Source organism: Pteropus vampyrus, unplaced genomic scaffold (genome assembly GCF_000151845.1).
Source record: "Pteropus vampyrus isolate Shadow unplaced genomic scaffold, Pvam_2.0 Scaffold1, whole genome shotgun sequence".
NCBI classification, from domain to species: Eukaryota; Metazoa; Chordata; class Mammalia; order Chiroptera; family Pteropodidae; genus Pteropus; species Pteropus vampyrus.
In genome coordinates, this window is record NW_011888782.1 from 11087812 (window position 1) to 11101934 (window position 14123).

Below are 14123 nucleotides of genomic sequence, written 5' to 3' on the forward strand. Positions count from 1 at the left end.
TCTAAAATCCCTCTAGTATGCAACTCAACCAAGTTGTGTAATTTAGTTTGACCTAGTATTTAGATTAAGGTCAAGGCCACCTGATCCAATCCATAACAATACAGTGTCTCAAAGGAGGCTCCCAAAGGTGTGTGTCACACCAGCTCAGGTTAGAGTTGGGTCACCTGGGCATCCTAACCAGTGCCCTCCTCCTGAACCTAGAGTTATCCACATAATACCTTGTTAACCTTTGTGTAGGTCTTTCTGTTTCCTTTATTATAAGATTGAACCTGACCTCAATGAGTGACCTGAAACTGTTCCACCTTCACACCTAGAAGCAGTGTAATGCAGTGGATGAGTAATCACACTTTGAAATTAGACTGCCTGGGTTGAGACGCCATTCTGCTCTTGGAATTATATGACTTTAACATCCTCTTTTGGTGCTCAATTTTTTTTATCTTTTAAATGGGCAGTTGTAAGGGTTGAAGTAATGCATATAAGATGCCTGGCCCACAGCCTGGTACTAAGTGGAGGGCGGGGGCGGGGGGGGGGGGTGGTAAACACAGTGCCTGAAGCCCAGTGGTCAATCAAAAAATGTGCATTTCCTTTTCCTCTACCTCTGAATAGGAAGAATCACACTAGCTCACCGTCTGTGAAAGATACTCACAACTTTACAGCAGCCAATGATCCCCAAACAGAAATTGTTATTGTAGGAACAAATTTTTCTTCTTCATTATCTATCTACTTAGGTATAATCACCGGCGACTGACAACCTTTAGTTTGAACATTCAGCAAAATATGTCGAGCAACTACTAGAGCAAAAGTTTCTAGTCTCAAGGATTAGAGTACTTGCAGAGGTGACTTCATATAAGTATCTGGAAAGTTAATACAAAGCAGAACCTGGTAGGGCACTTAAAAAGGATATAGACCTAATACAATAGGGATTCAGAATCAGTAAAAGAGAGTTCTCTAGAAAAGTGGTATTTGAACCAGAAACTGAGTGGCATATTAGGATTTCAACCAGCAGAAACTGGGAAGGATGTTTCAGATGAAAGAAGTGAGGCAAGCCAGGGTTAGTTGGCAAAGAAGAAAGGGAAGCTGTTTGGAAAGCATATAGCAGCCTCGTTTGATTTCCCCATTTGACTGGGAAAGGGAGTCTGCCAAATATCAAGCAAGAATGGAATGTTTCCTTAAAAGAGGAGGCATCCTCTACTTTGCTTCTTCACCTTCCTGGGCCTTTGTGGAGCTATGAGAAACCAAAGCCTTGGGAGATTCTCTTCCCTTTTTCTCCAGCCTCCATCATTGTCTGGATGCTCTAGATTGTATATCAGCACTAGAGTCTTCGGTCCTTTGTCATTCTTTACACTGATGACCTCACTTGGAATCCATTCAGATGAATGATGGCTTCTCCTCAGAATGTAGAGGAAAAGTTGCCACCCTCTGAGTGAAGAGAGACCAACAGTCCTTTCCCGGACACCTGAGAGAGAGCAGCATTGTGGAAGTGGTTCTAGAATGGGATGAGGGGTGGGTACTACAAGGAAAACTGTTCCCAAAGTGCAGCGTGGTGAGGGATGGAGAAAGATAGCAGTGAATCAGAGACCAAACTTCTCTGGTTAAAGAATTCAGATCAAATCGGCATTAAACATTAAAAAAGTGACAATGTAATATAGCACCCCCTCCCCCCAAAAAAGTTTCATTGACTAAAGTGACTCTTCATAGAATACCTGAGTAAGTGGCATAATGTCAGATGCTAAATAGGCTTGTCTTAACTGATGTAGTTCAACTTCTTCGCATTGGTAAGTAACACCATTATCAGTCACACTAATGGCCTGGCCTTGGTGTTTTAAAAATCTGGTACACATTGGTGGCAAATAAAGCTAGAATGTGGTTCCTGGCCAATAAGAGCATGTGGTCAGGCATCTTAAGGCTATATAGGTCAATGAACAATAAATTAAACCAGTGGAGGGATTTGGGTGGCATAGTATGACTCAAGACTCTGCTCACCTTTCATTGACCTTGTCTGATTAGGACTTTGGCATATAATGTGCTTAATTTTGGTGATATACAATTTTGGAATACAAATCGATTAGAGAAATCAGCAGACCTTTTGTGGCTTTTGTCCTCGCACCTAAGATAATGTGGACTCTACTGTTAGAGGCAGATGATCCAGAAGCTACTGCTGCAGACCTTTTATGGGCTAGATTATCTCAGCATATAATTTATATATTTCAGTTGCTTTATTGGCTCCCTGTAAAGCACAATATTGACAATAAAATTGCTATTTTTATCTTACCAGCCACTGTATGGTCTTTGTTCCTCTGTGTTTAATGGCCGTATGTTCTTCTCTTCCAACTGCTTTGCTGTTCCCCTGACAAATAGCCACAGCAAACAAGGACTCCAGAATAATGTCTAATCTTTACCAGCAAACTGTCTATCCTGCTGACCCTGTGGAAAACTAGGAACATATTGAATGTATCATGGAACAAATTAAGGGTGTGAGACTTAATGCAGCCAAGGAAGTGATCATAATGCCATATGTCTGGGAGCCTTGAGTGATTCTTAGAGCTCCAGCTCATAGAGTTACTCATACTGAACACTGTAAATTAAAAAAAAGAAAAAAGAAATTGTACAGTTCAGCACTTATCACTTTTTAAGTTCATAAAAGAATGAATCTTCTTCAGTCTGACTGCTCAAGTGGACATTAAACACAAGAGAAAAGACAAGTAGTGCCTTAGATTGTTTGGACATCTGTCTGTCTTCTTGACTCATCATTGCTCTTCTTATACCTTGTCACAGTAGTCATTCCTATGAGACATACTAATTAAATTAAAAAGGGACATACTGAGGTTTAGAGCCAAACAGCCTGCATTCAAGTTCTGGCCTTGTCTACTGCTGGCTCTGTGACCCTAGATGAGTTTCTCAGCCTCTCAGACCTTCAGTCTCCTTATTCGTACAAGGATGAGCAAAGAATTAATAGATGCAGATTACTCAGAACCATGTCTTTTTTATAACCAGAACTTACTGGTTTTATTGTAATTCGTTAACTACTCTTGGTCCAAATGTTCAGTGAGTTCAGAGGGTGGTAAGTTTTTTTTCTGCAAAGAGCCAGCTAGTAAATATTTTGGGCTTTGTGGGCCATATATGATGTCTATTGCAGCTGGTCAGCTCTGCTGTGGCAGAGCAGACAGCAGCTATAGAAAATATGTAAAGAAACAGGCATGGATGTGTTCCCATAAAACTTTATTTATGGAACACATACAATACAGGATTGGACATAGTTGGCCTTTCAAATTAATTCCTTTGGCTGCCTCAACTCTTTCTCTAAGCTTTTGTATTTATATACAGGCTTCTATGCCAGAACTCCAGCATTTGTCTCAACTGTGCAGTAGAATTACCAGAGATGTTTTTAAAAATGCTTATGCTGAGCTGTATGCTCTGATATGTTGGTCAAGGGTGAGTCTCCAGTCATTGGTATTTTATACAAGCTCTACAGACAATTCTGATGAGTAGCCAGGATTGAGAACCATTGATGATAAAATTTGTTGGGGCCCTTGTTAAAAAAAGGAAAACAGATTTACAGACTTCTGCCTGCAAATTTGATTCAGTTCTGGCTTTGGTCCGGGAATCGGTGTTTTTAACAAGCACTCCACGTGATTCTTATCATTAGGCAAGTTTGGGAAACTTGTCCTCTTTCCCTACTTTCTCCATTAAATGTTACTTGTCCTGCAGATTCTCCCCCATAATTATGGAGCAATCGATGCCAGGGCCACGTTTCTGGGGAAGCCTCATATAAGCCAAAGGAATTACTTCCAGAGTACAAATTCTGAATTTTCTTCCAGTCTAGAGAGTGGGGCCACTGTGTGACAGAGACTTTCCTGGGTGATTGAGTTGAAATGACATCTCATTTCCAGAATAAGAGCCTCAGTTTTATGTGAAAGAAAAATTGTTGCTGTACCAAGTGAGAAGATAATTTGGGGCCAAAAAGACTTTCTATTTTTTCCTAGGTATAGAGGATAAATAGAAATTATACAAGACCTGACATTGGTTTATAAATGATGTAGCTGTAAACTAGTGTGAAGCATGCCCAGGCAGTCTAGGAGCAGCAAAGGAAGTCATTGGAAATAACCATTAGTATGAAGTCTGGTTATCTCTTGCCTCTCATCCAAAGTTTTAAAAAATGATAATAAAGGGAGTACAGGTAAGACTCATATCAGGCTTTGTAATTTCTTGTACAATAGAAAAAGAGTAATACGTATTTTTCAATCTGATACCAAAATAACGTTGTAATGTTAACAATCTGAAACAAAATCCTCTTTTCTAGTCAGTACATCAGCGATATTGCCAACAGCCTTATCAACCCTGTCCTCCTATCTTAGCTTCCACTAAAGAGCTAGAAAAGCTCTTCACTTCCCCAGCTTCCCCTGCAGCATGGACTGGTTATATAACATAGTCCTGGCCATTGAGACTTAAGCAGAAGACTGCAGAATTCTTTTGAGAAAGCTTTGATTGTCCTGGTACAAGACATACCTTTTTATCCCCTCTCGCACTTCTTCCTACACTGATGGTAGAGACCATCTGTTTCTATGAGGCAGAAAGCCAACATGTTAATAAAGGCAGAAAGGAGATAAGGGGACCTGGGGTCACCTAGGATTTCATTGAACTATACTCCTTTTCTGGTTTGCCTTGTCTCCAGACTGCTGTTTATATGACATAGTGAAACATTTTTACTGCTTAACCCACTCAGAAATTCTGTTACATGCAGCTAAATTTCTAACTGGAGTATGTAAGCTACATTTTTCTCTATTACAGAGAGTGCGATAGTTAAAAGACATTCACACCCTGATATATTGATGTAAGCCTTCTGAATGAGCCAGCCAGGAAGGCCTTTTGCTGACAGGTTTTGAAAGCACAAACTGTTCTATCCACTGGCCAGAGGCAGTGTTGCTTTTATTAATCATGGACAGAAATTTTAAAAGAAAGTGTAATACCAAAAAAAAGGGAACCAACTTAAAAAAAAAAAAGTTTTTAAATACTCTTTCAAATAAATAATCTTGATGTTTTACAAAATCACTGGTTCAGTAGATCTCATTGAATCGGTGAGGCTGGATCAGTGAGGGATGGCTCTTCCAAGAGATTTTATGGCACTCTGTATGGGATCTTCTTTTAGTTTGACTTGCAACAGCCTTTCCTATAATACTGACTGAGATAACCACTAATTACTAAGTAATAAGTATGGCTGTTCTGTAACGAAAGCAGCTGATGCAATGGCAAATACAGGTTCAGACCCTGCTGAAAAACTTACAATCTTTGTGAACTTGAGCATGTTATCTAATTTCTCTGTGCCTCAGTTTCCTCCTGTGTAAAGTGCGGATAATAATTCATTGGCTCTTAGCATTACTGAAAGGTCTGAGCCAAATTATTATAAGCAAAAATGCCAATCATACAGCCTGTTACCTAGTAGGTAGTTGCCAAATATTTCCTTTCTCGTTTTCAAGGCGCCACTTAGCCTTAGCTTAGCTCTATCCTTACACATCTTATCCTCTGAAAGTAAGGGACTGTGAGCTGCTTTCTCCTCTTTCTTTTCCATTTTATTTCCATCATCTTAGCTCGCTGTATCTGGTCTCTGTCGGCCTCTGAGCATCAAAGAGATAGAAGTAAAGAATTCATTTTATTCCAAAATGCTATGGAGATGGACTGAAAACCATCTAGTGACATGGTCATTCCATTACCTCCCTCTGAACTTCATCTAGAAATAACACTCTTGAGCGGGGAAGAAAACTTAATTACCACCTGTATGCATTTGGGAGAGAGAGAAGGGATATTGGGAGTGGGGACACAGAGAGGGTGATTTAGTCTGTAGGAGATATATGTAGTGACATGGCGAATCTTTCATAGGAATAGGTTATAAAATCCATGAAAACTTGCTCTATTGACAATTAAGTATTGTCGAAATTACTCTAGACAATCAAATTACTCATAAAGAGGATCATTCATGTGCAGTTTGGCATCTACAATTTTTTGTAGTAATGCACATATATAAATATATAACCTAGAGAATAATATATAGTAGATAATAAAGAGTACATACGCTGACTACCAGAAAATGTGATTATGGACAAGTTACTTCTTTGTGCCACTTCTATTATCTGCTAAGTGGGTTGGTACTCATATATACACCATGAGAGGCGCCTGGAAAAATAGGCCAACTGAAGGCATTTATATCCACGGCCCCTATTTCATGCTGGGGCTGGACATAAACTCAAAATGAGAGAAGACGATCACTGTCTAGTATTTAAATTGATTATTTCTGTCTCCCAGTTACTTCCCAGTTACATCCATAGTCCACGTAGTTTAACTGTGCATAACTTAATGCATTTTTCTCTCTCTTTCTCTCTCTCCCCCACTTTCTCCCTCCCTCTCCCTCCCTCCCTTGATCTCTCTCAGAAAGTTTCCATTTGCGTTATTCGTTGCCAACGATTCTGTTATATGCCTCAGAAGAATAGGTCAGCACAAGAACGCTGTTTATAAAGTTAATGAAATTTTAACAACTTTAACTATATTTGTGAGCATCAGAACATCATGAGCATCAGGATCTTAAACTTTAGACCTGAAAAATCAAATTAATATCAAGATAAAACAGCAAGTGTCCAACAAAAAGCTCGGTTCACGTGACAGGCAGAAGGGCCGGTCTGGAGCTGGTTTCAGGAAGAAGGGGGCTCCCTAAAGAAGAGCAGCCTGTGTTTGCAGCATCTGACTTCTAGCACCAACTCCTAGAGCCCCAAGCCTGGAGCTGGCACCAATCAGCCTGTTCTCTAGATGCCCAAGACCATGGAAATGGCCAATTCCTTGGTTTCCTTCTGGTTCAGATGCACTAGGTAGGGAGAGGATCAGGTATAGACACCCGGACATTCAGAAAGGCAGATGTAAAGAAATCATTTCTATCTTAATTTGTGGTAAATTCTAAACAAGAATTTTTCTGCTTTGCCCTCCTAGGAAATCCAGCCCAATTTTCTTACATATACGTAGAGTAAAACCACTTGAGAGAACAGTCACGGGTTATATATTAGTGCACTGGTTGTGTATTCAAAACAATCTTTTTAAACATGATTACACGAAGCCAGGAAAGAAGTTCTCTGACTTTCAAGTGAGTAAGAATAATCAAAAATTCTTAAAGAGTCAAGCCTTCTAGTAGGTTAAGAGTAACATGAGAGGCAAGATCTCAGTGATGGCTATGAGAAAAATGCCTAGACAGCCGTTTATGTGAGAACAAATAATGTACAAGTTAAACATCCACTACCCCAAAGAATTTTTTTTCAAAGGCAGGTATGTGCTATTTATTGGGTGGGGGTCAGACTGATCTACATAATCATAATATTTTTTATTTACAGCCAGCGGACAATTGCCTGAATGGCTTTATGCATAGACTTAGATCTCTTCTGACTGGATTGTCCTGGAAAAAACCATTCTGTGTTTTCTCTTTTATGGAGAAACAGCTGGTCATACCTCCCATTTTGCCTCATGGCTTCCATTTGGCAGACACGAAATGCAGGTGCTGCATCTCTGAATCGAAGCACTGCATTTGGTTCGAGGGGAGAGAATGGCACCTCCTGGAAATGTTTAGAGTTACAGTTTGAAGGAGTGTTTTGGTCCTGCACAATTACATTTTTACTGACTTCCTTTACATTTTCCTAAGGCAAATGTAACTTTAATACCTAGCCAGCTTTAGAATTTTTTTCCTACCTCTTCTTTAATCATTTACAATGGAGAAAGCCCCCTTATGCCAGGCAGGAAAGGGAAAGACATTAAGTTGAGAGATCCTCCAACATCTTGTAATACTTTTCCTTTAAGAGCCTCATTTCTTTTTCTCCAGCTGCTTTCATCTCTTTGATACATAAGAGTACACTAAGTTGAATCTATAAACAGAACCCACTAATTAAGAGTAATTGCTTCGGAGATTGGTCCAGACGATTCAGCATTATATGCATGTTCTTCTCAGATATCCATTAGCTGCTAATAAGATACTACAGATGTGCCAGTCTGTTTCCTGTTTCCGTCTATTGTACCTTTATTGCCATATATGGACCAATCGGATGGGCGGAACAATAAGTGGATGTCCTTTTGCTCCCTGAACATGTCTCAAAGGAATGTTTGTTATTAGATTGCTTTTTCTGTTTAGTTTCACATCAGTATGTTAATAAAGAAAACATAACATGGAGAAAGTTTTTTGTTGCTTTTCTTCACTTCTGCCTCCTAACTGGTTATTGTTTAATTAAGTCCCTTTGAATTGATTTTTCAAAGTGTGTAATGCAAATATGCCTGGGCAATGTGAGGAGCGGGGGAATGACATTCTTCCTCCTGCTCTCTTGAAAAGAAAGTTTCCATCTCAATGTTTTAAGTACTTAGAAATTCAGCATGAATATCATGTTGCTATATTTGACTGATTTACACTTGAGACTTGGTAAAAAGCCTATGAATTATTCATTCCCAAGTGACTCTATAAGCCAGAACACCAGAAATCACAACCCCCATTGAAGTTTATAAAGTGAAATAGTTTAAATACTCTCCAGACAGGCGGATGTCTATAGAGTAGGTTTTCCTTCTGATTTCGAATTGCTGTGCTTTTCCACTCACTTATTTTTTTTTTATTTTAGGATAACTTAACTAAAGGTCTTACCCTTTCCTATGGTAAACCTGGTGAATATATTTTGAAGTTGGTGCAAATGTTATGTTATAAATAAAGTAGACTAGTAATTGGTACCTTTTGTTCCTCTTAGGTCTAAAGGAAATTTGTTAGAAGAATAAAACAACAGAGGGGAAAATAATCATTGACTTTTTCTTTGGTCTATATGGAACTAAAAGTGAGAAGAAGTAAACTACAATATATTAAATAGAATTAAACACTACACCTAAGGAAGGAAATAAATATGTAATTCAATGAAAACTATATAGTATACGTTATAGATATAGTACATGTATACATACATATATGCATACATGTATATATACACATATACATACATATATATACATACATATATAGTAATACCAACTACTTGTAATATTAAAGGATTCTACATAGTCGCTGTATTATGAAGTTTACAAATATGAGTCTTGGCAGCTAACTTTTTATAGGAATACATTAAAATCATTTAAAATGCTACTTATAGCAGTAATACTTTAACCTATGTGCTCATCTGAATTCATAAACTAAACAAGGTCAGGTGGGGGCCATTAGCTGGATGACACTTCCTAAGAACAGTCAAAGCTTCTAAAAATACGTGGGCTGCCGTATTAGACAGGAGCTTTCTCCACGCATTATTTCAAGTGGAATCATGACAAATGTTTGAGGGGGAAGAGGAGTGAAATGCCTTAGGGGAAAAATAGAGTTTTGAATCTATTGATGGGTGCCATTCGTTACTACTTTAATGGAATTCTTCATTTCTTGTCCAGCATTCATAATCCAAACCATCCAAGTAATAGACACAAGGTACGTGTGTGTGTGTGTGTTTGGTAGAGGAGAGGTGTCCTGACTTTTTGTTCACCAGAAAATGTCATCTTTCTCCTGGTAATTCACTGTAGAGGATTTGCCCAAAAAGAAAGCTCTAATTGTAGCCATTGGTTAAATTGTTTTGAGAAGTCGATGCTATTCATGAAAAAGATAAAAACTAATTCAGATACTAGAGAAATTTAGGAGGGGAATGTCGTTATTTGGCTTTGATGACCACTGGTGGTTTGTCTGCCTAGTCTGAATTATGGATGACTTTTCCTGAGCCAGGATTGGGATGAGGCAAGTAAGGTGCTCACCTAAGCTACATAATATAACAGGACACCAAAAAATTCAGAAATCAAGCTGATATTTTAATGTAATTTAAAAAATAAAATTAATGTAAAAACTTTATCATAAAAAAATACCAAAAACTGAATAAGGACCAGTTTAGTATTGTTACCATTGTTCACTTTGACTTTGTCTTGTCCCCACCTTGCTCTGTACTCCCGAAGCACTTTATTCATTCCTCATGTCCAAGCAAAATTCATTGTGTATTATGGTCCTTTGCATCTGTGTCCTGTCAACTGCATGAATAACATCTTGCTGTTAGGGACAAGAACATATCTGTTTTGATATTCCTAACTTTACCCAGTATTATACATTGTATGGAACAGCTACTCCCTAAGTGCTTATTAAATCAAAGAGCTTGGCGAATTAGAGTTCAGACCCTGTTAACATTTACTGAGACTTCTGAAAACCATTATCTCTAAAGAGATACATGAAAGAATATAGGGACTCTACACTACATGAAAGCCTTTTGCATTTGAAGCTTTATATACTTTTCACTTTTATTTTTTCATTCTAAATGGCTCTGTTCTGTGATCATGATGATTTTTAAGGAGCCAGCTATGTTAGGGTACATAGAGATACCTTGTTTTTCAATCTACTATAAAATTTTGACTCATGTTAACGTCAGTTTGTGCTAGCTAATGAACATCTCCGCTAGTATGCTCCATAGGCACTTCAAATTCACTCATCCAAGACTACATTCATTCTTGAAAACTGTTGCTTCTTCTCTCTTCCTTATCTTGATGAAGGGCACCATCATTTGCTTACTTTCTAAAACCACAGTTCTGGAGCGACCCTTGATTCTTTATTTAATCCATGTCTTATTCTATTAATGCTTCCCCATTAATATCCTTTGGATTCATCATGACTGTGGACCAAAGTTTCAGGCCCTCTCAGCAGGACTAGTCTCTTGTCTAGGTTTCTAGCCTCTAGTCTTTGCCACCAATTCCATCTTCACGCAGTTGCCAAAGTCACCTTTGTAAATGCAAATCTGATAGTATCACTCTCTTCAAACCCATTAATGACTCATGGCTATTACCTTCAGGAGAACAGTCCACTTTTCATAACGCTGAATTCTGGGTCTTCCTTCATCTAGTTCTTTCCTTGACAGTCTCATCTCAGACTACTTCCTGGCCAATACCCTGCATTTTCTCTATTCTGTGCAGAAGGCCCTTCCCCTAGTTCAGTTGGCACCCTTCCCCCACCAGCCCTTTGTTGGATTAGATGACCACCCTCTGTGCTGTCATGATATTTGGCACATAAATCCATCATGGAGCAACCCTAATGGGTTCTCTTTCCCCTCTAGGCTGTGAGCTACTTTGGGGAGGGAATGGGTGACACGATATGTCTTCTATTTTTGTATCCCAGAATCCATTGTGGAACCTAACACAGCAATCGTGTGTTCATGAAACTTGCCCAATTCATTAAATCACTTGTTAAATTAATTATATTATCCTCACATCCATTCCCCTCCTATCCATCCTCATGGCCATCTTCTAGTTTAGATTTATATCACTCCATTCTCTCTATATGTTTTATATTCTATCTAAATTGGACTATTGCTACTCCCAAAATATGTCTGTTAATCTATCTCTCAACTCTATCCGGTGAATTCCTTTTTGTGTCTTTCAGTGTTCATCTTCCATGCTCTCTGCTCCATTGAGTCTTTTCTGCTTTCCTACACATGAAAGTAATCCCTCCCTTCTTCAAACAGTTCTCTCTCCTCCTACCACATCCCCCAGCACACATACACTTTATTTGCATTAGATTGCTATAATTCATGAGTGGTGACCGTTCACTTGTTAAACTGTGGGCAGGGATTGTTCTTCCCTCTCTCTCTTCCCCCACAGGTCTTGCTCAGTGCTTTGGTCGTAGAAGGGGCTCAGAATTGAATTGGAACTGATCTGAATTGAATAAACTATCCATTTATGAAATAATTTGCTTTAGTGTTGCCAGAATTAAATGGCCATTCCAGTGGCAATATTACTCTAACTCGGTAATATCATTTGATCCACTGAGGAGCTAGTTAATTAAGTAGGTGGATTAAAAATATAATCTGCTAGAGAAAGAATATTTTGGCCAGGCACTCATACATTTTTTTTTCTGAAAAGCATTATGATCTCTCAGTTTTAATTCCTCTTGCTTTTCACCCAAAATAGCAATAGCATTCTTTGCATATGACTGTTGATGGCTTGTTTAGGAACACAGGCCATACACCTGTGTGCCAGATGTGCTCTACAGCCTTGTGCTACCCCAGTCCATCTGCAAAGCATACCCCATGCTGGCTCCTTTCTATAGAAAAGGGGGCATCGGTCCCCAGCCTTTTTACGTGATAGGTTCCCTGGTGCTTGCCTGTTTTCCTTAACTTAAAACCCCCTTCATTGAATTTCAATGTCCTGCCTGACCTTTGCCAACACAGGAGGCCTTAGTCCATTTGCTTATCAGTGAGTCTGCTTTTTCTCTGCACGTTTGATTTTTGCCTGGTGCTTTTGAGACTTGTATCACCCCTTGTGAGAGTGCTGTTTGGTCTTCTGTAGCCAAACCAGCCACATCAGCATCAACGTTAGTTAATAGCTGATCAAGTCCTCAAGATTTCCATGTAGTGCCTGAAGAGGGTCATCAGATATTGAATGTAGCTTTAGCTGGAATGAATGGGATTCGATAACGAATGGGTCTGCATTGATGGGCACTGGGGACAGGATAGCTTTGTGATCCTCTTTGTTTCTGTAAGAATGCCTCTGCAACTGAATCTGACCCATTTCTATGCCAATGTGCTAATAGTTGTGGAATCTCATTCATCTCAACAGAGGCCAGTTAGCCCTGGAATCCCATCTGTTTGAGTGGATGCAGTAAAATGTCATGGAAATGGGGCCATTCATTCACATCACCAGTGAGAGCTTTCTCACTGTTAATTTCCCTGCATTTTAAGTGACTCCGATCACACAGATTCTTTCACTAATTAAAAAAAAAAAAAAAAAGGTAGTGTTTGGAGTTCTCGCTTAATTTTTTATTTTGATTTTAAGTGCTTGTCCACAAAGAGAGAATTAAACAGTTATAAAAAAATAGGCACAGAATCTAAATAGAGATGCTCTCCTCCCTATAACAGATTAAAAAAATGCCTCAGCCAGATTTTTTGAGTCCCTCTTAGCATAAGATGCTCAAGGCTGTATTTTGGCCCAGAGGAATTTTGAGGCTGAATTTTTTTTCCTCCTGAAAATAGAGTTTAAGCAATAGAGAAACAGGATGAGTCTTAATGAGAACAGGGGTAAAAGAGGTGCTGTCTCTTACAGATTGCTAGAGTGACACAATAGTTAAGAATGTGGCAGCCTTTCAGTTAAATTCCTGGCTAGCTGGCAGGCAGAAAAGCTGGAGCCAGTCTGACTAGAGAGTATGGCAGGCGCTTGGAAAATCACAGTCAGTAGGAAATAATGGCCATTTTCATACATTTGTCATTTCCTTAAGAAATTTCCTAAGTTGATTTTTAAGTAACAGATTTTGACTTTAAGAAAAATATAGGTTGTATTTATGTGTACTTAAACATCTGATGTAAATGGATGAGTAAATAATATAGGAGACAATAGGTTATTTGCTAAAAAATAAATATGAGGAAAAAGTGTTATATTCTGCTTCCAGCTACCTGTGAGTACAAACTGGCTTAATCGATCAAATATGCTTTAAGTTAGCAGGCATTTTCAAGGACTCAACAATATAAAAAATAACTAGTGTTTCCTAAATGCCAGACACAGTTAAGTATTGTATGTACATCAACTCATTTGATCCCTGTCACAAACTTGTGAGCTAAGTACTATTGTTACTCCCGTTTTATAAATCAGGAAACTGAGACCGAATGAAATTAAGACTTCAGCCTTTGCCTCTAACATTAGCTTTATTAAAATCACTTGTTTCCTAGACTCAGCACCACCTCTTTATTTGCAAGGTATGAATTCACAAAGCAACATGCCTACCAGTTTTAATTAAACATGCCAGAACTAATGCAGCACACTGTTGTTTATCCAGAATGTCTTTAATTTTGACACATTCTGAATTAATAACTTTTCTGAAATGTGAATATCTTGACTTTAAAAGAATTCAACAATTGAGAAATGGCATCTTATCCCCTAATATGATATTTGCACAATTGCAGTTAAATACTTTAAACATAATTGCCTGCTCTAACACATATACAAATAAGAAACATTATAGCTCATGCATTACCAGCCAAACTGTCAAGATAATGTTGCTATATTTTCTTATGACTTTCCTTCTCTTATTTTTTTCTGGGAACTGGGCTACCACAAGTGGTATTTTA